The sequence below is a fragment of the Mus pahari genome, chromosome 3 (assembly GCF_900095145.1).
Source record: "Mus pahari chromosome 3, PAHARI_EIJ_v1.1, whole genome shotgun sequence".
Classification (NCBI taxonomy): Eukaryota; Metazoa; Chordata; class Mammalia; order Rodentia; family Muridae; genus Mus; species Mus pahari.
In genome coordinates, this window is record NC_034592.1 from 154,246,346 (window position 1) to 154,271,168 (window position 24,823).

Genomic DNA, 24,823 nt, shown 5'->3' on the forward strand with positions numbered 1-24,823 from the left:
GAGGAGAGGAGAGGAGAGGAGAGGAGAGGAGAGGAGAGGAGAGGAGAGGCATGGATAGGGGGAGGAAGCAGAAGACATGGAGATTCATGAAGATAAACATGTAAAAACAGAGGCAGAACTTGCCACTGTGAACCAAACCAAAGGTCCAGGCAGCTGCCATGAAATACAAGATAGCCATGAGACAGGTGTTCCCACAGCATCTCCACAAGGAACCCACCTGATGATGCCTGGGTCCTGGGACTCTGCAGTTTAGAACAGAGAGAGAATGAATTCCTCCTGAAATGAACTGTCGAGTTTACATGGATTTATGACAACAGTTCTATGAAACCCAGGCAGTCGTGAAGAAGAAAACCTTGTTGGAAGAGTTGTAGAGGAGACACTGATGAGGACAGATGCAGCACAAACCAGATCTCACCCGGAGAAAAGCACATTGGGAGGGTGTGTGTCAAAGCATTACACAGCGGCATTGTAGCAATAACGCCATGGTGTTCCATGAGCTGAGTGAGACTTTATGGATTGTGAGACAGGGAACACAGCATCTTTAGCAAACTTCATTTCTAACTCTAATTTTTTTCAAAGCAAACCATTTAAAACTGGGGCCAGGGGTGGGGGGTGGGGGGGACTTAATTGTATAGCCAGCATCAACTGTGAGAGCCACTGATACGGTTCCACTCTGAGCAAGTCATAGACACACCACACTTCAACACTATTGAGAGCCAGACTGATCCAAGGCTTTCTCAGAGGACGAAAGGAACCTAGTTCTGTGTCTCTTCCCAGGGCAGGCTTGGCAAGGCCGTTCTGGGGCTAGGGCTGGGGCCTCAAAGGAGTTAAGGTTTCCGTTCTCAGGATTTGGCTTCCCACAGCCCCACAACGAGACTGGAGTTATCAGCCCCAAGACCGATGTGTGTTCAGTCTCTGATACCCTTGAGATAGCCTGTGTTCCCCTTATGCAATACTTCTTGATTAGCCTCCTGCTGTCTCTGTCCCATTTCACCCCTAGAAATAGTATATATGATGCTGTACTTCTTAATAAGCTTGCTTGGCATAAGACGTAACTTGTGCAAGACCCCAGCTTTCAGTATTCTTTATCATCTCATCTCCTGGCTCTCCCACTTAGGACCCTGTCACTGAAGGGTTGGCCCACCAGTCCAAGTCACTACACAATTAAATTTTGCTATGATATAGCTTAAGAATCATACAACTTCTACTTACACATGTACGTATGTCTATGAACATATCTACTCTTATTATGGGTAGACATATGTCTACTCTTATTATGCTGGCTTGGGAAGAGTAGACACACTGAAACTGGTCATCCAGAATGAAGACAAATGCAGACTTCTACAGTGTCTCTGGGGGGGAAAGGTCAAGGGCATGTTGAATCATGCACATGCATGAGGAGGCTCGGATGACAACTTCAGGGGCTATTCCTCAGGGGCCATCTTCCTGTTTTTTGAGACAAGTCTATCACTGACTAACTAGGCTAGGCTGCTGGCCAATGAGCCCCAGGGACCCACTTGTTTCTGCCTGTCCTGGGTTTGTGCTACTACGCCGGGGGGTTTTATGTGAGTTTGGGGATTTGAACTCAGATCTCCATGCTCTCACGGTAAGTGCCTCGTTGGTGGAGTCATCTCAGATTGGCTACTTTTCTGTTGCTGTGATGCGACACTGAATCAGGGCAACTCAAAGATGAGAAGAATTTATTTTGGCTTACGGTTCCAGATGTGCGGATCCACGAGACCGTCGGAGGCACCGACAGTGGGTGGTTGGAGCAGGGAGCTGAGAGATGACATCTTAACAGCATACAGGAAGCAGAGAGGGGTGAACTGGAAAGGATTGCAAAGCTATACACTCTCAACTCCTACCCTAAGTGTAGTACTTCCTCCAGAAAGGATCTATGTCCTAAAGATGCCAGAGCCTTTCCCTAACAGTGGCACCAACCGGGGACGAAGGGTTCAAATACCTAAGCCTACAGAAGACACTTCTCACTCAAACATTTCCCCAGCTCCTTTCTCTCCTTTTGAGACAATTTTAAGTCCAGTGAAGGAGTGACTGAGGGAAAACAATAGTTACCAGGAAGGAAAACCTAACTAGCCTCCCTACAGCTTCTTCCTCTGGGAGACGGAGCAACAACTAGACTGTAATTCACAAACCCGGCATGCTTTGCCCGTTTGAGAGAATGGCACTTGTGGTCTGACTTTGTTTCTAAGGCAAAGTCTCGCTGCTTAGCCCTGCCTAGAACTCACTAGGTAGCTCAAGCTGGCCTTAAACTCACAGCGATCCTCCTGCCTCTGCCTCCTGCTTGATGGGATCACACACACACACACACACACCTGGTTACAACCCATGTTTATGAGAAGAGAGAAGCTCAGGACAAGTGTGCTGTGCCCCCTTGCTGGTTTGATTGACAAATGGGGATGTCCTTGTAAACACTCTGCCTACCAGCAGTATGTCTTCTGTCCAGTAGGAGCTGCAGCTCTTCTGGTTCATACCATGGGAGTTTCTGGGGTGAGGGGGTCAGAACAGAGGTCGCTGACACTCCAAAGGCGGACACCTGTCTTCACTTCCTCCCCTCCTTGCAATCCATGTCTTTAATCATCTTCTTCTGCCTGGCTTGAAAAGCCATTTTCATCCTTAAGCCTGAAGTGGGTGAGATGTTTGCTGAGACAATCAGCTTCAAGAACCTCACCAATGCAGCCAAGATGGAAGCCTGAGGTTCCTTTCATCTTCCTGCCAACGGTATCTACAGATCACCATTGTCTCTTTCAAGTGACTTTGGGCTCTGTGGGTGCTGAGCACATTACCCCGTTCCCTGCCAGCTCTGCTGAAGCCGGCACGGTGCCCACTGCCAACAGTGCAATTTGCCAGCAAAACATCCAAGCTGGGAAAATGCACACACATCAGAAGATCCGCTTGGAGCATCCGAAGCCAGGCGAGGAACTCATGCAGAATTGTAATTCAAGTCAAGGCCACCCAGCTCTGTGGGAAGCCTTTGTAGAAAAGAAACAGCCTTGCACCTAGGGCCATTCCGAGGTCTCTGCAAAGAACACACATCTGCTGAGAGGTGCCTGAGGCACTGCTGTGGTCTAGCATCCAAGGTGAGGAAATAATTTCATTTATCCTAGATCCTAGACCCCGGAAGTGTTTCCTCTCACCCTGAGGCCCCTTAGGGTTTTCTCTCCCTAAGTACCAGCTGGAGAAGCCTGCCTGTTGGCCTCTCACCAGGGATGGCACACACAATTACCAATCTGGGAGAAAATATGCATTTCAAAGACCTTGGCCATGGCTTGGAACTGACTGTTAGGACCCTGGACTATTGGTCCCCACAGATGATTCCCTCTCCCATAAACACCCCACCTGACTAGAGAATAAAGATTCCAAACAGGGAAAGTCATTCCAATCACTGCTTTCCCCATTCCCATCCATACTAGCTGGTATCTCTGGCAGGCCTGCTTAAAGGCTTGTGTTGTGCTGTGTTTTCTTGTTGGTTTCTTTGTTTATCCAGTAACTGGCTGGCTTGCAACTGATTGACAGTCTTTATTTGTCACTGTGATAAGTGATTTCTGAATCAATGTCATTTTCTACGTACCTAAAATGCAGAACAAGTTGGGGCACTGGTTTGCCATTTTGGATTAGGAATTTTGTTTAAGACGTTGGATCCCAGGGCTGGCTTTGCTCCTCAGCAGTTAAGAGCACTGGCTACTGTACCAAGAGACTCAGATTTGGTTCCCAGCATCCACATGATGGCTAACAACCATCTATAACTCCAGTTCCAAGAGCCTCGGAAGACACGCATGCGGCACAGACATGCATGTGGGCAAACACCCATATGCATAAAATTACAACTAGACTTTAAAAAGAGAAGGTGTAACTGTAAGACTGTGTGTCAGCACAGTCCTGGAACACTTGAGTTACAGTGGGCATATATTTTTCTCATGTTTTATTTTGGGGGAAGATGGGCTAGTATTTGTGCATGCATGCCTGACAGCTTTGATAAATACAAATAGAAAAAAAAATTAGCAAGAGGAAACTGTTCACAAAGAACGAGGTCCACAGGCAAATTCACACACAGTAAGGAAACAGTGGTTCTCTGAGAGCTGACCACAGGCCGGTCTTTACACTCTGTGACTGGCAGACTTATCTATTAATGACTGGATAGTCTCTGGGCTTGGCTCAGTATGGGAGACTCCCTTCATTAGCAGGTTTTCTCCTTTTCTGACCTTGTCTGGGGAATTCCAAGGCCTCCCACTCCCCACTCACCTCTACCTGAGGAATGTCACATAGCCTCAATTAGTTATAGGAACAATTTCTTTCTCCTGACCAAACCTGTTCAGCTAGCACCTGAGACTCCTGAAGTGCTTCCCCATGCTAATGAGGTATTCCAGGTACCCTAAGCCCCCGGCCAATGACCTTTGCTCACCTGGATGTCCTCAGTGTCCCCAAAACTTTATAAGTCTTCAATCACCATAAGTAAAGATGATCCGCCTCCTGACTGCAGGTCCCGTGAGGGTTATTCACCACACCTACTCACAGGGCTTCCTAGCCTCCTGTTTGACATCTCTGCTTCCACTGCCCTCACGGACTGTATCAGCCAATGGTCCACGAGGATGGGGAGACCCTCAAAGAATGACTTTCAATTTCTGATTTTGCTGGAGATCAAACCCAGGGCTTTGTCCATGCAGGGCAAGCACTTGACCAAGTGAGCCACATCCCCAGCCTGCTTCAAAGATATTCAAAATCCCCCCCAAGAGAACCTGAAATGTGTGCAGAAGCCACGCTCGCCAGATTCATAGAAGATGAAGGAGAGAGAGGTCAAGCCTACATCACAGAGCTCTGCTGAAGATGAAAAAAGGCAGGCGCTCTGATGTTGGGCATCGTCCCCATCCTCTTACCCACAGGTTGGAATGTCTCAGGCTCCGCGGAACCTAGACGGCAATCTACATTTTCATGCAAACATTCTCTTATTCCCTACATGCAGACTGAGCTACAGGCAAACTGTTTATCCTTCCACCTTGGAGAGATTAATCAACGTCCAGCTTGCATAACTTGACGGCTGTGCCACGCGGCATCTTCCAGTGTAGACTGTTGGAACTGGCGATTTGGGTCAATGGGTAAAGATACTTACAAGTCTGACCAGAAGAGTTCCATTCCTAGGAACCCAGGTGAAGCTAGGAGAAGAGAATGACTCTTTGACATGTGTGTCAGTGGCATGTGTGTGCCCTTCCTACACACAATGACAATAAATAAAATCGTTTAAATTGACTTCCTAGCTCTCATAAAAAATAAGTGACTATCCAAATGATTAGTTAAATAAAACATAGACACAGATATATCTGCATTTCTATTATACAAAGATGCATATATGCTCACAAACATGTATACATAAGCATGCACACACACCAACAATAACAACATCTTCTAACAGTGGCCATTTCTAAGAAAGACAATGTGATTTAGAGAAGAGCAGAGGACATGGGACGGAAGAGAGAATTACAGGTTTTTCTCTGAACACACACAAACTTTAATTTTACAGAAAATATTCCTATTTTGTAAAGCAGTTTTAATAACATAAAATAACTTGTGGTAATCCCCTATATAAAAAAAATTAAGGGCTTATCGAACATAAAGTGCTTAAATGTATTTCAAATTGCTCAGTGGGAAAACTTTTCAATAAAATGTGTAGCTTGGTGATAGAGTGCTTGCCTAGTGGACATGGGACCCATCTCCAGTGCCATAAAGAACACAGGGGTGGAAAAATAGAGAGGACGAGGAAGGGGTCACCAGGAAGAGAGAAGGAAGTTACAAGGGCAGGGAAAAGAAGTTGAAGGTTAGAAGAGGAGGAAGAAAGGGCAAGAAAAGGAGGAAGAAGAGTAAGGAGGAGGCAGGAGAGGAGGAGGAGGCAGGAAAGGAAGAGAGAGGAGAGAAGGAGGCAGGAGAGGAGGAGGAGGCAGGAGAGGAGGAGGCAGGAGAGGAGGAGGAGGCAGCCCTTACTCCTGGGCAGGCAGCACATGCCCTCATTCCCACTTGCAGCTCTCATCCCATTGCCTTACACTGCTGCTTCGCAGACCAAGGGTATGTGTGTTCCAGTGACACTGTATTCACAAAGCAAGCTGCATCTGGCCCTCGGACTGAAGTTTTCCCACTCTTGACATAATGAGGTGACTTATGGATAAAGAAGTAGTCTGCACTCATTTACAGATATTATGGGCAGATTGTTCATGCACTTTACATATAAATATTTCACATATGGCTTAATTATAGATGTGCACACATCTATGTGATTCAATAAATGGCTCCCACAAATTCCTTCTCTGCAGCTGTAAGAAAGAATGAGTAAGCCACAGATTATGACACAGGAATCCTCCAAGATATGCTAATCACCTATGCAAATCAGCTATGCTAATCAGAAAACACAGGCATCAGATGTGTTCCAACAGTAAATCCCTGCTTGGATTTAGCACCATGCAGGTTTTAGGGAAAGGTTTTGAAAATGGTGTAGAAAAGGTCACCACTGCCCCTAAAGAGGACAGCAGGAACTCTTGAAGATGGACATAGGCAAAGTTCACTTTCCTTTCTATTTATGGTGGTTTGAAGGAGAGTCACCCCCATAAACTCATACAGTTTTAAATTTATGCTTAGTCACCAGGGAGTGGCACTTCTTTGAAAGGATTATGAGGTGTGCCCTTGTTGGAGAAAGTGTGTCTAAATGACTAAGACAATATTCTTTTGTAATTTTTCTTACTGTTTATATCATTTTAGCTCTAATATGTATATAAATAAATGTAATAAAGTATATAGGATGGGAAGGACTGAGCAGGGAGACACTGTGCTGTTTGGAAGCTCATCCCAGTCAACTATTACCACACTTGGTGAAGCTGTACTGGTTTTTAAGGTGCCAAAGTGCACATGGATCAAAAATGATTATCTAGGATAAGATAAGGGTGTAGATCACTATTACTTTTTTTTTATTTTTTTTATTTTTTTTATTTTTTTTTTGCAAGGAGGGTGGAACTTACAGGGCCAGGCAGCTAGATGTTCATTATGGTGGGGAAGGCATAGAAGCAGGAGCAGCTAAGACAATGCGGCTCTCTCTACGCAGGAAATGGGGCGGGGCTACAAATCCCGGAAGCCTGCCCCTAGTGGTCTGTTTCCACGAGGCTGCACCCCACGATTGTTTCATTACCTCCCTAAATAGGCCCCATCTAGACACCAAGCATTCAAACACATGAGCCTATAGAGGAACTTTTCATTCAAACCATCCAACTCAGTGGTAGAGTACAAAGTTCCGAGTTTGATTCTTAAGACCACATGACCCTGGGCAGTGTCACGTGACCGCCATCTGGGCAGGTGAGCAGCGGTGGACCCAGGATAAGAAGTTCAGAGTTATCTTCAGCTTCTTGGGAACTTCAAATCCAGTGTGGGCTACAACAAACCGTGACGGGAAAAAAAAGTCTCCTCATCAACCTGACCTTTGGCACCTGTTCTCCGGCCACTGCTGGCCAGGAGTATCTTCGAAAGTCTAGCCATTGTCCTGAGCTTCTTCCCTTTAGCCCTGAGAGAGACAAAATTAACATTATTTGGCTAGCCCAGTATCGCATCTGTCCAGCAAAAAGGAGATAACATACCTTTGCAGAACAGAAACAAAATAGCTAACACCGTTTTTCCTCATAGCTTTCCAACAAATACCATGTGAAGATTTGATTCAACCACACAATCATTTCTACTATCCAGGCTTCAAACACCTCCTCCCATCCATATTGCTATTGTGGTAAGAATACTGGTGTCATTTAGGATGTTGAATGTGAGTCGGTTTCCTTGGCTGTCCAGCACTGCAGACAGAGACATGGCTTATTCTTTTGCATATATTCAGGGCCATGGATTGTGACCAGTATACATTCAGTATATATTTGATGAATTAATAAGCAGAAATGCAGTCAGGGCACAAAATAAAATGGAGTGACTAGAATAATCACATGGTTGTTGAAATGAAGATACACGGCCCCTGAGTAACTCAGTGATATGGCCTGTAAAACAGTCACAGGGCAAAAATATGACCAGTACATCATGACTTGAATCCGTTGAGGGAAATACACACACACACACACACACACACACACACATATATATATATATGGATACTTCCATATATATAATATATATGCATATATATACAATGTATATGCATATAATGTATATATGTGTATATATATATATATTTGCCTCACTATATGCTTGTCAAGCATTGTATATTTGTCAAATTATAATTTGATAGATATTTATTGAGTGGCAACAGCAGTTGTACTTTAAGGTTAAGTTACAGTATAAGAAAAGTTGTCACTTCTGTCTTGTCATTTATGGTCTAGATGGTAAATCTGAAAGTAATGAAACTGTTACACAAATATGGAGTTTTAAATCTTTTATTTGTGTTTATTCATGTGTGTGTGTGTGTGTGTGTGCGTGCGCGCACGCGCGCTTTTGTACATGTTTGCATGTAGTGCCTGGAGAGACCAGAAGAGGGCATCAGATTCCCAGGCCCCAGAGTTTAGGCAGTTGTCTACCACCATCTAATATGAGCGCTGGAAACTAAGCTTGAGTCCTTTCCAAAAGCAACAGATGCTGCCCCTCACTGATCTCCAGCCCTTTTGGTGGTTTCTAATTGTAGATGCATGTGGAGGAACTTGGAAGTTCTGTAAGAACATAAAACAGAAAAGAACAGAGGAGGGGGCCGCTCTGGGGGAATGAAGAAATCTTCATGAGGGAAGAGATGCAGGCACTGAAGCCAAAGAAACCAAGAAATAACTAGATTGGGAGAATGAGTTCTGCATGTAAACCCACAGGAAGTGAATATCCTGGTGAAGACGACCAGCATTGAGGACTCTGGGGAACTGTAGGTCCGGCATGTCAGGGGAAGACAGCTGTAAAGGCAGATGCAGGCAGAAAGATGGCAGGCAGCCCACGGGGCTCCCTCCTTCCTATCTCAGAGCACACAGATGAATGGCATTTCCCAACTTCCTATGCTGTTAGGGGTTGTAATGTGATTGCAATCTACCAGACAGATGGACAGAAGCAAGGTGTTCCTGATGATAAAGGAGCTCTACCTCTGACACTCTGCCCCAAGGGAAGGGAGCACTGGCTGGAAGGGACCCAGGGACTCCCAGGAGAGTCCAACACAACATATCTACTTGGGCTATTACCTGAACAAGACATAAACTCCCACTTGTGGCAACATTCTACTTGAATTCCCTATGTTCCTGGCCCACAGACACCATGAGAGATGGGCAGGAACCAGATGATGTAGACAGTTAAGACTTGGGGAAGGTATCTTAAGAAGTAAGAGTCACTGAGGGATTTTATGAACAGTGGTGGCCTATACTCACACATATTTGGGGGAAAGATGATTGAATTTGTTCTATGGAAAGTGATAAATAATAAATCTGTTTTCCTATTTTCCTTTGCTAGGAAAACCCTTAGTGGCCAACTGATCCCAGAGCCATGAGCTGATAAAGACTGAGCGGCAGCAGGTTAGAGACGATAGGACAGTCGGGAAGATGAGCAGACTGCCAATGCAAGAGTCACTGTCAAAACAGCAAAATCATCAGAGCCGTTTTTAGAACTAAAATTGGAAGCAAGGCTGAGCATGGTGTTAACTACCAGCACTCAGGGAGCAGAAGCAGGTAGATCTTCAGTCTGAGGCCAGCTGGTCTACATAGTGAGTTCAAGACCAGCCAGGGCTACAGGGTGAGACCAAAGACAAAGTGTTGAAGCATCAACAGTTGTGGCAGACTAAGAAGATGTGTAGGGTCATATTATCGAGGTATTAGGAATCAGGCTGAAGTTCCAGCATCACTTTACTCTTGGGCATGTTGCCTAGATTTCTTTGGTCTTCAAAGTTCCCCATTTGTAAAATGAGAACAGTAGAATTTGTGTTTCAGAATTTCCAGGAGGCTTCAAGAAGATAATGCTAATAACACAAAACAAACAGAATATATATATACCATGTGATGGTTTCTTTTCCCTGTCAACCTGACATGCTATAGAATCATCTGGGAAGAGAGTCTAATGGGGAATTATCTACATCAGGTTGGCCTGGGAGACTGTCATGATGACATGACATAGGAAGACCCAGCCCAGTACCAGCAGCACCACTCCCTAGGTTTGGGTCCTGGACTGTGTAAGAGTGGAGGCCATGAACTAAAAGGAAGGTTTGCATGCATTCATTCTCCCTCTGCTCTTGATGGTCACGTGACTAGCTGCTTCAAGACCCTGACTTGAATTCCCTACAACATGAGCTGTAACCTGGGGCTGTGGGCTAAAAGAAACACTTTCTCCCTGGAGTTGCTCTTTGGTTAGGGCGTTTTAGTACAGCAACAAAAAGGAAGCTAGGAGAGTCCATAGCTCAAACCTTGCCTAAGCCCCTCTTTGTTTCCCTGGTTCTTAGGTACCACACAATTCCTGATCACAAGTCAGACAAGTCAGATGTCAGATGTCAAAGGTCTGACAAACTGACAGAGTCAGGAAGATGTGAGGATGTCAATGGCTGTAATCAAGGCATGTGATAACATTCTCTTGAAAACTACCGAGACCAGGGACCTGTAGGAATCATGACATGACAGGGGAGAAAGGCAAATGGAAACATTACACTGAGAAATAAAGATTCTCTAACTTAGGACTGGTAACCTCAGTAACACCAGCATCTCCAATCTGTTAGTCCATGGGTATGTGAGCAGAGGGGCAGCCACCTGCAACTGTAAGTACTCAACAGCACCCCTGGCCGCTTCCTAGGTTCTTCCAATAGAGCTCACCCTGGTCTTACAACCAAAATTGTCTAGAGGTGGGGCAGACATTCCTCCCTTCTGTGGAGTCTTGGGTATTTTTCACGGGGGGGGGGGGGCATCAGATGGAGGCACCTTATGTAAATCACATTAAGGACTTTGTATTTTCTTCCAGGAGTGGTGGTGAGTGCCACCTTGAGACAGCAGGGTCAAGCAGGGTCATGAGTTAGAGGCCAGTTTGAGCTACATGGCAGAACACTATCAGGAAAAAAAATTATATATATATATATATATATATATATATATATATATATATATATATTTTCCCCACTACTGTGCTTCTTGTCTTCTGGGAATAGTGTCACTGAAATATTTAAAGGAAGGTGAGAGAGATCTATTACTTGAACAAGCATGCACCGTTTAATGAGGAAGATATATCTGAGAAATGCATTCAGGTAATTTTGTTATTATGTGTTGGTATTTCTACTCAAATCAAGATAGATATGAATATGATACCACTCTGAAATACAATTTGCTTCACCATCATGCATGCTGCCTGTCATTGGCCTGAGTGGTATGGTTGTTCTTTTACTTATTCATTAAGAATAAAAAACTTTTTTTTTCTTTTCAAAATAGGGTTTCTCTGTTAATCCTTGCTGTCCTGGAACTTGCTCTATAGACCAAGCTGGCCTTGAATTTAGAGATCTACCTTCCTTTGTCTCCCAAGGATTAAAGGCCTGTGCCACCACTACCCAGCAATAAAAGGACATTTTAAAGTACTTGCTGAGCAAGCATAAGAAGCCAAGTTCAAATTCCTGTAAAAAGCTGGGTACTGTGGTCTATACCTGTTCTTGTGACCATAGCTTGAGGGACATAGACAGCACAATCCCCTGAGCTTGCTGGCCAACTGGTCTACCCACATCACTGAACTACACATCAAGTGGCAGAGCCTGTCTCAAAACACAAGTGGAGAGGCATAGAGGGACAGCCAGTGTTGACCACCAGCCTCCATATGCATGTTCACATATGTGTTCCTGCACATGTACTTACTTGCTCACACATATATGTATAGGAACGCACACAAATACACACATACACACACACACACACACACACACACAACTACTGCAAATTAAATCCATGTAATAGTGTATGCATTCAGGTTTTATGTGACACTAGCTGCTGCTCAACCACGTTACTACCATTCTGCGAGATCAGTCCTGACCACGTTTCCACCATTTTGAGAGACTGCTCCCGAACTCTGAAAAAAAGTATTTCAAAGTCTGATCACTGTGACTTCTACTCGGCCTTATTCATCTGGCTTTTACATGCCTAAATTAGTTATCTATCCTGGGATAGCGCCTTAAACTTAAACACTAAAACACCTCCCATTTCTTTCTTTCAGTTTTACGGGTCTGAAGGTAGTAAGGGCTTTGGCAGTGGCCGGATTCTGACTGGAGGTCCCCCCAACACTCACAGAGAAGTGTTGGTGGGGCTCTAGACCCATATGGAGAGAGCAGGAGGCATTAACTACTCCCGCACAGTTCAGTTCAGCAGCAGACATCATTTCACTGTGATTCGATGGCTGGGCTCTCCCTTCCTTGATGGCTGTTTCTGAGCTCATCTCTCATCTCCCAGGTGGTAGGAAGCTGCTGATCCTGGACTGGTTCACTCCATCTCCAGAACACACTGCCATCTTGCCCTAAAGCCCCTCTTGAAGATGTGTGGGTGGCTACCTCACTTCCTATTGTGCCATCAGCCAAGGCCGATATGTCTATATTTTTTTAACCTGATTGGCTCTACTCTCCCAACAATCTTCTTATCTCTGTATCTCGGAGTCCTGGTCTGCAGAAGAAGCAGAAAGGATCTGGGCACCAGCACCTGCTTCTCTCTGCTTCCTGGCTGCTGATGTAATGGGGGCAGCCGCCTTTCACTCCTACCTCCATGCCTTCCCTGCCATGATGGGTTGTACACTCTTAAGTGTGAGCCAAAATAAACCAAAGGGACAAATTACTGGAGAACTCCCATCCGCAAGGCCCCTTCCCTGCAACCCCTAGAGCAGTTTGGTTGAATCGTGTGGATCTGAGAGTCCTGGATGGAGCAGCTATAGAATGTCGCCTTCAAAGACTTCCTGTAAAACTCAGAGCAGCACAGACAAGAGAATATAAACTCCAACTTCTGTTACATCTTCCTTCTCTGGGAGATGAGTGTTGTTCACCTTGGCTGGGACCCGCCACCCACACGAGGGTCCATAGCAATTTAATTCTGGCCCTGTTTGCCCTAGGACCCTGAAAAGACTAAAGAATGTTGAATGGTGGGAGGAATTCGTTTGTCACAAAATTTTCATCATTTCTGTGAAGTGATTGAATATTTACTTTGTTTCTTCTTATTGGAGTTTTAATTTAGCTGCAATAGAGAGAGTGATTCTGAGCGCCTCATCTCATTGTGAGGGCCCAGGCCTCACCAGGAGCTGGATTACAGGCTTCATGAAAGTGAGGGGGCAGAAATATTTTAATTTTGTTTTTAATTATACAATAACAAAAGCTATTATGAACTGGGGAAGAATACCTTAAAATTAATTATCAGGCAGGAGAAGTTTCTGGGCAAGTCCTTTCAAAGCTTAATCAAGATAAAATAAAAAGAACATAAAATTAAATTTGAAAAAGAATTTGAAGGATGAAATGATTCAGAGTGGAGCACAGAATAAAATATCTTATGGGAGATGAAGGGCTCTAAGCTAGATACTCCTCTTGAATCAAACCAATCTCCAAAATTGAGAAAAATAACTGTGTCAAACTTCTTCTCCCAGACTCCATTCCCGTTTATACAACAGCATTAGTGCTGTTTTATAAGACAAGATGAGAAGTTAATGTCCACTCTAAACATAAAATGACCCCAGATCCACAAGACCAACTCCAGGAAAAGGCAGGATTTGAAAGTTCTTCCTTTGAGGAGGCTCCACCCTCTTTAGGCTACAACATACACACAGGGTAATTCTATCAACAAGAGTCTCCCCAAAGTACTTAGAAGTTAGTGCATGCCCTGTGATGTTTGTATTGGCTGTCAGCTTAGTAGGATCTAGGGTCATCCAGGAGACAAGCCTCTAGGCGTGCGTTTGAGCGAGTCTCTAGACTAGGTTCATGAGAGTGGGAAGAGCTGCCTGAACCGTGGGTGGTTCCATCCCCTAGACTGGAGCTCTGAGCTGCAGGGAAGAGAGTGAGCCCAGCACCAGTGTTCGCCTCTCTGCTTCCCAAGCACAGATGCAATCTGAGCAGCCGCCTCGGCTCCTGATGCCGTGTCCCCCCACCATGACGGACCGAACCCTCGAACTGTGAGTCAAAAGAAACGCTCCTTTTGTAAGCTGCCTTTGTCTTACATTTTGTCGAAACCGCACAAGAAAATGACTAATACATGCCAACACACTGTCTGAGGCCATTCGTAGGCCAGTTTCTCTGGCTGTGGGTTCTGTCCCAAAAGCTTTCTAGCTTCCTCGAATGAAATGCTTTTTTTCCAATCCTTCAGGTTTTAATAAATGTTTAGCTCAAGTCCCCAGCCTCCTCGTGTACGCTGATTGTAGTAACAATTTGGGAGTTTTGATTTCTTTTTAAAAACACAGAAATAACACATGAATATGTTCTCATCTTAACCCCACATGTGGAATATGAGGCTGCTTCAGATCGCTGATTATGACCTGTCTTGTGCTTGTGCAGGGATGTGTTTTTTTCCAGCTGCAGATAGTCCGTGCAATTGTGTGATATTTGGAATTTTGGGGACCTTTCATAGGGTATATATAAATGCTAGAGCCCAGAGAGGCAGGGTGGTTTGTTGGTTGTTGTCTGTTGTTGTCTGTTGGCTGTTGTTGGCTATTGGCTGTTGGCTGTTGTTGGCTGTTGTCTGTTGTTGGCTATTGGCTGTTGTCTGTTGTTGGCTGTTGGCTGTTGTTGGCTGTTGGCTGTTGGCTGTTGTTGGCTGTTGGCTGTTGTTGGCTGTTGGCGGTTGTTGGCTGTTGTTGGTTGTTGGCTGTTGGCTGTTGTTGGCTGTTGTTGGTTGTTGGCTGTTGGCTGTTGGCTGTTGTTGGCCATGGTTTGTTAAATAGTCATGTGCAAAGAAACAACAAGAAGAAATTAGATATTCTGATGGCAAAGATCAAACTTGACTAAGGAATTTGACGCCCCTTATCAGCAAGAAGTAGTCTAATGATAACGTTGCCTTCTCTTTGAGCCCTGACTTTATTCAGGGATATCTCTCCTTTCCTCTCTCTCCTTTTCTCTCTCCTATCCAGTGTTAGGGGTTGAAAAGGTGGAAGAAAGGTAGAAGAAAGAAGAACCTATATAGTAGCCAAGAATGGCTACAAATGCTGACAAAGCCTCCTCTGGAAACTATCTGCTCCTTTCTCCCTCTAGGTGTGTATGTTTGTATATATGTATACACATATATGTAGGTGTATGTGCACATGTGCAAGTATGCATGGAGAGGTCAGACAATGAGGTTGGATGTCTTCCTCAGTTTCTTTACACTTATTTTTTAAGGTTGAGTCTCGAACTGAACCCACAGATCACCTATTTGGCTAGAGAAGCTGGCCAGCAAGCCCCTGAGGACCCTCTTACCCCTTCCCCTGCTGGGATTGCAGGCTTGCACTGCAGTGCCTATGGTTTACTGAGCACTGGGGATTAAATTGAACTCTACAAAGCAGTTTACTGACTGAGCCATCTCCCTGCCCCCACTTTCTCTTTAACCCATCTTTCCCTATCCTGGTGGATGTGTCTCCTGAAACTCTCCAGTACATTTCTGAGTATTCTACAATTCACACCAAACTCTTACAACTGACCTCTTCTGTTCTCCAGAGTTCATTCTCCCCACCTTTCCCTTGGCTCCCCTCACCCTCTCCTGATCTCTCTGTCTCTCTCTCTCTCTCTCTCTCTCTCTCTCTCTCTCTCTCTCTCTTTCTCTCTCTCTCTCTCTCTTCTCTCCAGACACACCCAAGATCCCAGCCCCTCCCATCCATCAACTGCCCCATCCTCCCATGATGTCCTGGGCCTTTCTTCTTTTTCTCATGACCTTTCACCTCTTATTTGTCCCTTGTCGTGAATTTCATTGCCTTGAAGAATGATCCCAATGATGAAATGACCTTTCCTCATTATGACCAGTCTCTCCTGGTGCATGGCCTTTCTTCTACTAGCATTATCAAATATAAATTATATGCATTTGATAAAGACATCTGTGGAGTCATTTTGTTAATGGTTCTCTCCTGTTTAACTCCCATTCCCAGGAAATGGAGCACTGCCACTGTCTCTTCCCACCCTCTCATTACCAGAACACAGTAGGTGCTAAGCAGTTGAATAAATTAGTCACCTAGTAGTGCACATTGGCATAGCAATTTCCTCCTCCAAAAACCATTCTGTCTGAGCTGTTAAAACTGAGAAGGTAAACAACTTAAAGAGCCCAGAAAGTCCCTGAAACTTATCAGATTCACTAGGCCCCCTCTTTCCCCCAAAATGTACAAAGATAACTGAGAAATACTCTCCAGAAAGCTGGAAGGAGCTCAGACAAGCTGGGATGCCTAGAAGGGCCCCTCTCCAACACATTGAGCTGCCTGCAGGTTGTGCAGTAACCACCAGGTTTCCAGCTTTTGTGAGGTCTCGTCCATGCTGTGGTGAGCTTGGGTGATGTGGCTATCTCTAAGCCATTTCCATTCCTGGAAGTCGCCCCTCCTCCATGCTCCCATAAATAACCCAAGCAAAGCTCAGTATCAGCAATCTGGACTACGTGGTAAACTTATGTGATCTGCTGTGGGGGTCCCTATCTGGGTGCATAGACATTTGTTGACACAACACTCGCAATAAATCAATACTGCCGAGTACTGATTTCAGGTGATGAGGGAAGGAACGGCAGCTCAATGAAGGAGAGACAAAGGAAATCACAAGTTAATACACTTTTGTGCTTCAATTCTCTTTTGCCCAAATTTTAAAACATTCAGAACAAATAAACTGTCCAGAAACAGTCACACAGAGGCTTGTCTAGAAGACAGGTTTCTGGATGGCGCATGCACAGGTCAGGGCCCTAGCTGGCCCTCGGGGCACTCAGAAAGACAGGTAGCTTTGAGGGCCGCAGCATCTGAGCATGAGCGCCAGGCATCAAATGTGTTCTTCTCATGCCCAGCATCCTAATCCTGGAATTTAGCCTCTTGTTTGCTTTCGGTCAAAACAGAAGCTAGACAGAGAGTATTTAGATCCTTATGGGGACTTTGTGATGTAAATTTCTAAGGCACTAGAGTAATATTTTATTAATATATTTTTTTTCTCTGTGTGAAAACTCATGGAGTTTCACAGCTTCAAGGCGTTAAAAGAACAACCATTTTATTAGGCCTTGTCATTACTTGGGCAAGGGAAGCTCTGGAGGGGAAACTAAGAAGTCAGAAAAGATGAAGTTGATTTTGTTCTAATCAGTCCTGTGCACTGATGGGGCCCTGTGTGTGTGTGTGTGTGTGTGTGTGAACGCATTCATGGAGAAAGACAGGTGGGTATTTATGACTGAATAAAATAGAGAAAGAGCAAGCAGTTAACAACACCGTCTTTGCAGACAGACAGAGAGACAGAGAGGGAGACAGGGAGTGATCACCAGGTAGCTCGTTAATTCTCCCACTTAAGAGTTAAGGAGATTCCTGCCAGGGAAGCAGGATGGTGCCTTGCTCAGCCATCATCAGGGTGCTTCCTTCTGCAGTAGATGTGAGAAAATACAGAGACCCACAGCCAGACTTTACACATACAGAGAGACAGAGACAGAGACAGAGACAGAGAGACAGAGAGAGACAAAGAGAGACAAAGAGGGACAAAGAGACAGAGACAGAGATGGAGAGAGAGACAGAGACTAACAGAGAGAGAGACAGAGAGAGACAGAGACAGAGAGGGACAGAGAGACACACAGAGAGAGACAGAGACAGACTTTGGAACACATAGCTACTACTGGGAGGTCTCCGTCAAATCCTCCCCTCAGAGCTCAGGGAACCCCATAGAAGAGGAGGCAGAGGGGACGGAGGACACCAGGAGAGTAAGGACCTCTGACCAAAGCTCATGCGAACTCACAGAGACTGAAGCAGAAGGACAGAGCCTACACAGGTCTGCACCAGGTCCTCTCCAGACATACATACTATGGCTTTCAGGTTAGTGTTTTTTTTATGGGGCTCCTGGGTGCATGAATGAGTGGGTTTCTGATTCCTGTGCCTTCTCTTCGAGCTACTTTCCTTCTGTTTGTTTGCCTTGCCCCACTTTGATGTGATGGTTTCGTTTTATCTTATTAGATTTTATTTTGTTATAGAAAATACTTAACCCCCTTTCAGGAGCCATCCAGGAGAGGTGAGGGCTAGTGGGTGACTTTCCTGGAGGTGGCCCACTCACTGTTTTCGCATAGCTTATGATGGATGAGCTCTGAGAGGCAAGGTCAGACTTCATCTTAGGATTGCTTCTTAAAAGCAGCTGATGTGCCTTTTCTGTCACCACTACGTAGCCTAATGATTCCTGGGCATTAGCTTACCTTGTTGGGCAGACATCCCGCCGATCAACATAAAGATGAACTTTCATGAACTAATGCTGTTTAGATGAATTAGTGGTTTTATAAAATTCCTGCTTTGATTCAAATAACTAACTTTAGGAAGAAAGTTTTAAGAGATGGTTTGGGTTGTTTTGCTAGAAACATGTAATAAAGTTAGAATCAAGAATAGAATATGTCCGGTCCTCATAAAGGCAACATAATAAAAAATACAATGAGTTTTCATAAATTACACTAAGAAGAGATAGTCTTGGGAAAAATTTATGTTCAAAGAAAAACATTCATTCTAGGTCAGATCTGAGGAAGAAGCCACAGGTGTGCACTATGATAAAGCAAGACCATATGGAACTGTTGCTTTGAACCTATAATGAGCTTAGAGAATAAAACACTGCTTTGAACTTAATATCAATATCGTTCTGTGACTCCCCTTTTGTGTAACATTTTATCTATGAGGTAAAATTTTCTAAAGAACTTTTGTCTAAGAGGGCATAAAAAGGTCACAGAGAAGGAATGAAGTGGTGACTTAGGAGGCTCTGCCCCATCCATCCAAATGTATACTTGCATGTATGTCTGTTTATCTATACATATGTGTCTAGGTATATATGCATGTATGTATGTATGTATGTATGTATGTATGTATGTATGTAAGTATGCATGAGCTGTTGTGACTTGATGAGACAGGTGATCAGGCCTGAACAGAATGTGTATGTGTGTGTGTGTGTGTGTGTGNGAGAGAGAGAGAGAGAGAGAGAGAGAGAGAGAGAGAGAGAATGCCAGTGCATACTACCTATATAAAAGATTTTCTTTCTTTTATTCTCTGTTCTTCCTGGTTCTTAAAAAGTTAACAAGTCCAAGCCTCTTGCCTGGTCATCTGGTCATCGAGAGCTCCTTGACCCAGAGAGAAGAGAGCCCTAACAATTAAGCTTTCTTTTCTTTTTTTTCTTTTCTTTTCTTTCTTTTCTTTTTTTTTTTCTAACTCCCTGATGCTAACAGAGTTTCTTACCAGAAACCAAAGGCATTTGGCCTTAGAATAGCAAAGAGTCATAGACAGAAGAATTGCCAAAGATAAATAAGCTTTGGTTTCACCACTGACTCAATACCCCATCGCTACCTTTCCTTGGGACCCTTTCATGCCAGGCTGGATTGTGGCAAGCCCCCTCCTAGAGTAAGAAGATAGGGGTCATAGAGATGGCTCAGTGGTTGTGGGTACATACTATTCTTCCCGAAGAGCCCTGTTCAGTTCCCAGCACCCATGTAGGAAAGCTAACAACAGCCTTTAACTCCAGCTGAGAGGCATCTTGTGACTCTGGCCTCCTTGGGCCATTTTCTCTCACATGCACATAACTACACATGCACACATGTGCACATTCATAGGCATGATGATGATGATGATGATGATGATGATGATGATGATCTTAAGTGGAGTTAAGGAAACAACAGATTACAAAGGTTCCAGGATTTGCTCAAAGGCATTCAATACATATGTGGCAGGCGGATGTTTTACACACATCTATGTGAACAAGCATATGTATCCCATCCTCAAAGACCTAGAATGAATGTCTCAAACCCACTTTTGTAGTAAATGCTGCCAGCTGCATTTGTAAAACACCATGGGTAATGGTCGTGTCCCATCATAACATCTGATTCATTTTAAAAATGTCTCTCATCCTGGTTTTCATTTTTATTTATTCACTCACTCTGTTTTTTTTTTCACTCAATAAAAAGATGTGTAGATGAGAGGCTATGTAGCTTCACAGACAACTCCAGTCTCAGCAAAGCTGAGCAGTGACACTTAAGACTTGTTGATTAAGACAAGACACTTGTGCTTCCTTTTGGTAGCATAATCCTGGATGTCCCAGATTCCATACATTTCTGTTCTTTATGAGTTGTCATGATATTCTATTTTAGCAAATTGGAAAAAATTATCCCAATATTGTTGATTTAACCAAATACCTGGTAAGAAGTAACTTAGGGAGTTTATTTTGACTGACAGCTGGAGGGAGGGTCATTGACAGTAGGGCATTCTATCACGAAAGGAAACATTTTGACAGGCACAGAGGCTGGCTGTACACTCTCCATCTTTGCTCTCCGACTAGTGAACAGGAAGTGGATCCTGGCTATATAGCTCAAAGCCCACCTCCAATGATCCATTTTCTCCAATGGGGCGCCACCTCTTTTTTTTTTTTTTTCTTTTTGGATTATTTTATTTATTTACATTTCAAATATTATCCCCTTTCCCAGTTTCCACCTCTTAAAGGTTCACAGTCCCTTCCTAAAAAGCACAACCATCTGAGGACTGAGTGTTCAAACCTATGGGGGACACTTCACATTCAAACGGCAAGACTCCCAATCAGACTGTCCTCGCCTCCCACCAAACAGGGACCCTGGAGCACAGTGGACCAATGGTGTAATACAAGCTTCTGCCCGATATAAGAACACAGACCAATCAGAAATGCCCTCATTTGCATAGCTCTCCTTTGTATAGCCTTCATCTGCAAGGCAGAGACTGAAACTCTGTAGATCACAGGCATAGGGATTTGGGCTAACATCCCAGGTCAGAAACGCCAACCAGTCTGGGCCGCTTTCATCCACATGATGGGAATGACAGGAAATGATAGGAAACCCAAGGACTCTCTAAATGGAGACCCCCACGGCCCACTGCCTCAGACTGCTGTAGCTCTGCGCCGAACCCCTTGCAGTGTGCTAAACAGACTCTACGGTAGCACAGCTCAAAGGGAGAAATCTTTCACTGTCTGCCAGTCCTGCTACCACAGAGCATAAGCTGGCATGAGACGCTGGCCTCAAATAGGAGTCAGCCCATAGTCAGGCACACCCAAACCTGTATCCATCCCATCACTCATAGTACCTCGCGACTAAGGACCAGGGTAATGCACTGTGGAGTAAGAAATACACCCTCCACCTTTAAACCCCCTCCTCCACAAACACAGAAGCAAGCATAAAGCCACCGTGACATTTATCCCCCCAAATGTCTCATCTCCAGTGTAAGAGGATTAAGGTGAAGTAGTCGAAGAGGAGGCTGGGGGCTGAGGGAGATGTAAGAGATACGAAGGCCAATATAATTCAGAATGAAACTGATTTAAATTTTTGCTAAGATTTTTACAGCTGCATATTTCACCCCTACAGCCTACCTTTAGTCTTATTTACAGTTTTGATTAAATCTATACTTGGGGTATTTTCTGTAGTGTATAGAAATATAGTTTTATGTAAATATCTCTTAGAGAGATCTGTAAAAGTGTCTCTTGTAATTGATACGATGTTTCAAAATACAGAGCCAGTGTTTCATGATCAGAAGCCCTTTCTGAGCTTAATGGCAGACAGTAATCCACACTTATATTTACTGCTTTTTAATTATCTCATTATCTGTAGCCATGAGAAGTTCTGATTTACCCAGACAGGAGATCTGGGGAGTCATATATCTGAAGGCACTGGATATTTTCCATTTATCTCTGTCTAAAACTTTTCTCCTTCTTTGAGTAATTGGAGGGAAAGAGAGAGAAAAATCTTAGCCCAACTCTCCTACCTCAAAGCTTCCATTTATCAGTCGGCTGTAGACGTCACTTGGCCATAAAATTGAAAAATGCAGCCCATGTCAGCACTTGCATATTTATACCCAGCACACTGAAAATAAATGCATAAAATTCTAATACGTCAGGTGTTACGTTGTGAGATTTCACTGGGAAGTGTTGCCATTAGCGAGGGGAGAAGGGAGAAGCCAGAACCATTCTCATATGGCTTGTGCCTACTTTAGCCGTGTCTAACTAAAGATGGGGAGGTGAGTCCCCTAGTCATGAGAAGAGTGTATGTCACCATCTGTCTTTCAAATCTACTGTCCCAGATGGCTCATACAGTTCAGGACAACCAAGCCTGAGTTGGGGACAGGAGCCATGTGCGGTGGAAAGGCAGAAGCTTGGTAGGACATTATAGTGTTATGTCACGTCTCCAGCTGCACATGAACATCCCCAATGATACGAGATCAACGGCTGCTGGTGCCAGTAGGAATAGCTACGGAGTTAAAGTTGTCTCCTCATCGGCAGCCATAGTTCCTTTGACGAGTGCCCGTTCCTTAATAACTCTTCCCATGGCAATCCAGAAAGGAACATGCTGGAATCCTATCCAGCCTAGACACCCACAAGTCTTTGAACAAGAAATCAGCAGGCCGTCATGTCCCAGACAGCCATCATCTATCCACCTCATGCCTGAAGTTCTCCCACTCCTCTGTAGAGCTGATTGGGGGAGATTGGCGGTCACGCAGTTCCATCTGGCTCCCCCAGAGTGAAATCTCAACTCAGCTTCTGCGGGGGATGAGTTAGGAGACCTCGGAATTCTCACCTACAAAACAGGAACAAACTGAATCCTCGGGTGCCTGCGCTCTGAGGGATCGCATTTGGTAAGCTGGCTGTACGCATGCGCTCTTGAGAAACGTTGGTGTTTATTTCCTGTTTCCCGTGGACCCTAATCTCAATCGGAGAAACAGCAGAGATCACACAGGCCTCGACATCACTGAAGGTGGCAACCCCTTTCTTCTTTGAAAACTCAAAATGCGTTTCAGGGTTCAGATGGGCAGGACACGGGTATAATCAATCTATGGGTTTGAATGAATGAACCCCACTTGGTGCATCTCCATGTGCACAAACAGACTGCTGAGCCCTAGGGTTAGATGCCAACACCAGCCCAACACTCCAGAAACAGCCCCGATACCACCTGAGGTTCCCTGAAAAGCAGAGGCATCAGGCCAAATCTAAAGTGTCACAGTTGGTGTGTAAAGTGTCCTTCACAGGCTCATGTCTCTAAAGGCTTGATCCCAAGCTGTTGGGCTTGATTGGGAGATGGAGCCTCGCTAGAGGGACGGGGTCACTGAGGGCATACTAGACACTCACTGATGTATAGTATGATCTAAGATCTGAGCAAGAAGCCACCATTCACTCCTGACACCACAGAGCCTCTTGCACCATGGTGAACTTCATCCCTCAAACAGTGCGTCAAAATAAACTTCACCTGTCTTAGTCAGGGTTTCTATTGGTGAAATAAATACCATGACCAAGAGCAACTTGGGGAGGAAAGGGATTAATTAAACTCACAGGTTACATTCCATCTTCCAGCAAAGTCGGGGAGGAGTTCAAGGCAAGAACCTGGGGGCAGGAACTGAAGCAGAAGTCATGGACGAGTGGTACTTACTGACTTGCTTCCCATGGGTTGCTCATCTTGCTCTCTAAGAGAGTGAACGTCTACCTTTCTAGGGATGGTACCACCCTCAGTGGGCTGCTCCCTTGCACATCAATCATTAAACAAGAAAAGGCCCCCACAGGCTTGACTATGGTCAGTTTGGTACAGGCATTTTCTCAATTGATGTTCCTGTCTCTCAGATTACTCTAGCTTGGATAGAGTTGACAAAAACAAACAAACCAACAAACCTAACCAATATAGTCTTTCCAAAGCTGCTGCTTCTCAAGGATTTGGTCATGACAACCAGAAGAGCAGCTAACAACCTAGATATCTTCTGCCTGTGACCAGTCATTCCCTTGTGGGATACAAGAAACGCCATGCATGTGCCAAACTGGAGAATTCCCCCAGTGCAACTCAGCCATCTGCAGAGTCCCCACAGTGGGTCCAGTGTCTTCATCCAGACCTCTAGGGAGGAACTCAGCTGTGGGTGTGCAGACTCCTGGCTCATACTGCCTGGCCTTAAGCCCTGGCTCAGTATCCCCCAGCCCTGCAACCTTATGCAAGCTGTCAATCACAGTGTGGCCCTTAGTCTCCTCACCCATAAAGTGGGTTGGATGGGTAGACAGCTTATCACTAAATTCACTGCAGATGGTTAGCAGGGGAAATAAATGAGAAAAGATATTGAAGGTCCTCCTGCAAATACCACCACTGTCTTTCACTTATCCAGGCACTAAGGGGGTGCTCTGAGAACACAGTAGATTTGGGGTGGAGGTGCACGTACACATGTATGCAGACTCCGGAGGACAAACTTGGGGTGTTCTCAGGATGGCATCCACCTACGTCTGGATCAGCAGGCAGCAAGAGAGATATGCTGGGCCTGATATTTTTATTTTTATGTTTTTAGCTTTGTTTCATGGGCACTTGTGAAGATGCTCATTTTTCTGCTGCTGCATAACATCTTTCATAACATCCTTACGCCCTGTCTGTTGATGATCCTGGGTTCCTCTACAGTCTTACTCTCTGTCTGGTTGATAAACCATTGCTGAGGGAGATTGTTGGCCTTTAATGGTTACGGTGGTTTGAGTAAGAATGGCCCCAACAGGCTCATATATTTGAGTCTTAGGTCATTAGAGAGTGGTGATGCTACACAGGGATTAGGAGGTGTGGCCTCCTTGAAGTGGGTGTGGCCTTATTGAAGGAAATGGGTCACAGAGAGTGGGCATTAGGATTTTAAATGTTCAAGCCAGGCCCAGTATCTCTCTCCTGCCACCTGCTGATGCAGATGTAGAACCCTGAGCTACCTCTACAGCACCATGTCTGCC